Consider the following 3,041-nt stretch of genomic DNA (forward strand, 5'->3'; position numbering starts at 1 on the left):
AGTGGAATGACCTGAAAAAAACAAATTGTGGGAGTAACAGATACAGGCTGAGTTTAAATGGGAGAATATTACAGGAATGTAATTTATCCACGAAAGAAATGGTTTACAAAGCATCTACTCAATCGATTTTGAATATTGTTCATCAGTCTGCGATTGTTACGAGGTTATATTTAATAGCGGATATATAGAAGATCCTACGAAGGTGGCACGGTTTGTCACAGTTTCGAAGCTACTGTTAGAGTTTTACGTAGATTCTCAACAAAAGCAGATACTACAAGTCAGGCGTTCTGCATGACGGAGAGGATTATATTTAATAGCGGATATATAGAAGATCCTACGAAGGTGGCACGGTTTGTCACAGTTTCGAAGCTACTGTTACGAGTTTTACGTAGATTCTCAACAAAAGCAGGTACTACAAGTCAGGCGTTCTGCATGACGGAGAGGATTACTGTTGAAATTCCGAGAGCGTACGTCATGACTGGATCTAGGCAAAATATTACTTTCTCCCACACGCGTCTCACGAACTGACGATGATGACCAAATCATAGAAATTATAGCTCATGCGGAGGTTTACTGACGATCATTCTTCCCTCGCGCCATTGGCAGGCTGAACAGAGATGAGATGAAAGGATATGATGGGAGAGGCAAACACTAACTCTGCAACGCATAGAAGATGGAGGAAGGGTCCACTAATCCCCAACCTGAAATTCGCAACTTATCCTTCGCGGAGAAGACAGCAGGCATTGACCTTCGTCTGTGCGAATGCGCACAGGTTGCCCAAACTCTTGCGGGAATCGCCAAAGCGTGCACGAGTAATGAGTGGGTGGGCAAATGTCTATAAGGTACATTACATATGTAAAATTGTGGACAGTTGGGAATGTGAGTCTCACGGGAAGCGTGCAAGGGATAAGTCCCTGCAGTCGCGGTATTCATCTGTGTCCTCGGTGGCTCAGATGGATAGAGCGTCTGCCATGTAAGCAGGTGATCCCGGGTTCGAGTCCCGGTCGGGGCACACATATTCAGCTGTCCACATCGAGGTATATCAACAGCACCTGTCGGCAGCTGAGGTTGTCAGTTAGTCATCATTTATTCCAGGGAAAAGCTGCACGGTCATCAACAGTAACTGTTCTTTCGAGAACAAGTTACTGTCTTCGTATCTATAGTATATATTCCGGCATAAGAGCCTCTGGGGTTTGGAGAAACCTTTATGAATCCGCTCACCTTAAAATTTACGTGTTTGTAAGTAACTTCAGGAAAGAATAATGTGACCTTTACATTCGCTTAAACAGTGTCGGTTAACAAGGAAACCAGAAAGATACGAGAACAAAATTGTGCAAGAGCAAAATATTGAAATCCACATATTGCACTTAAGGAACTGTGTTTTGTCCCCGATTCTAAATGTTATCGAAAGCTTAGAAATGTCTCCCGGCTGAAAGTACTTATAACTGAGGATCGTTATTATTATATGCTTGCCGGCCGCAGCGGTTCTGGCGCTGCAGTCCGGAACCGCGGGACTGCTACGGTCGCAGGTTCGAATCCTGCCTCGGGCATGGGTGTGTATGATGTCCTTAGGTTAGTTAGGTTTAAGTAGTTCTAAGTTCTAGGGGACTTATGACCTAAGATGTTGAGTCCCATAGTGCTCAGGGCCATTTGAACCATTTTTTTATTATATGCTTCCTTTTCCACACACATTAAAAAAAGTTTTGCATCACCTCAGTTCCGAGAGTTCCGGAACCTGTACAGAAAATTGGAATGGAGATCAACGTAAACATCATTTCCGCTCTTTTTATTGCTCATGAAAATCACACATTGCATGTTGTACAACCACACAGCGTGACCTTCAAAGGTGGTGGTCCAGATTGCTGTACACACCGGTACCTCTAATACCGAGTAGCACGTCCTCTTGCATTGATGCATGCCTCTATTCGTCGTAGAATACTGTCCACAAGTTCATCAAGGCACTGTTGGTCCCACTTCTCAACAGCGATTCGGCGTAGGTGCCTCAGAGTGGTTGGTGGGTCACGTCGTCCATAAACAGCCCTTTTCAGTCTATCCCAGGCATGTACGACAGCGTTCATGTCTGGAGAACATGCTGGCCATTATAGTCGAGCGACGTCGTTATCCTGAAGGAAGTCACTGACAAGATGTGCACGATGGGGGCGCGAATTGTCGTCCATCCAGACGAATGCCTCGCCAATATGCTGCCGATATGGTTGCACTACTGGTCGGAGGATGGCATTTACGTATCGTACTGCCATTACGGAGCTTTCCATCAGCACCAGCGGCGTACGTCGGCCCCACATAATGCCACCCCAAAATGGCAGGGAACCTCTAGTTTGCTGCACTCGCTGGACAGTGTGTCTAAGGCGTTCACCCGGACCGAGTTGCCTCCAAACACTTCTCCAACGATTGTCTGCTTGAAGGCATATGCGACAATCATCAGTGAAGAGAACTTGATGCCTATCCTGAGCGGTCTATTCGACATGTAATTGTTCCCATCTGTACCGCGATGCATACTGTCGTGGTTGCAAAGATGGAACTCGCCTTGGACGTCGGGAGTGAAGTTGTGCATCATGTAGCCTATTTCGCACAGTTTGAGTCGTAACACGACGTCCTGTGGATGTACGAAGAGCATTATTCACCGTGGTGGCGTTGGTGTCAGGGTTCCTCCGAGCCATAATCCGTAAGGAGCGCTCATCCACTGCAGTAGTAGCCCTTGGGCGGCCTGAGCGAGTCATTTCATCGACAGCTCCTGTCTCTCTGTATCTCCTACACGTCCGAACAACTTCGCTTTGGTTCACTCCTAGACGCCTGGATACTTTTCTTGTTGAGAGCCCTTCCTGGCACAAAGTAATAATACGGATGTGATCGAACTGCGGTATTTACCGTCTAGGCATGGTTGAACTACATACAACACGAACCGTATACCTTCTTCCTGGTGGAATGCCTGGAACTGATCGGCTGTCGGATCCCCTCCGTCTAATAGGCGCTGCTCATGCATGGTTGTTTACGTCTTTGGGCAGGATTAGTGACATCTCTGA

The 3,041-nt window shown here is 46.7% G+C and overlaps 1 non-coding gene across 1 annotated transcript; it reads left to right on the forward strand.

Annotated features, from left to right (window-relative positions):
* The first annotated feature begins 938 nt into the window (after positions 1 to 938).
* Positions 939 to 1,012, forward strand: Trnat-ugu (transfer RNA threonine (anticodon UGU)). Its single transcript has one exon. It is a non-coding gene; the product is annotated as a tRNA-Thr (tRNA).
* Positions 1,013 to 3,041: the final 2,029 nt, after the last annotated feature.

Source organism: Schistocerca cancellata, chromosome 4 (genome assembly GCF_023864275.1).
Source record: "Schistocerca cancellata isolate TAMUIC-IGC-003103 chromosome 4, iqSchCanc2.1, whole genome shotgun sequence".
In the NCBI taxonomy this organism is placed as follows: Eukaryota; Metazoa; Arthropoda; class Insecta; order Orthoptera; family Acrididae; genus Schistocerca; species Schistocerca cancellata.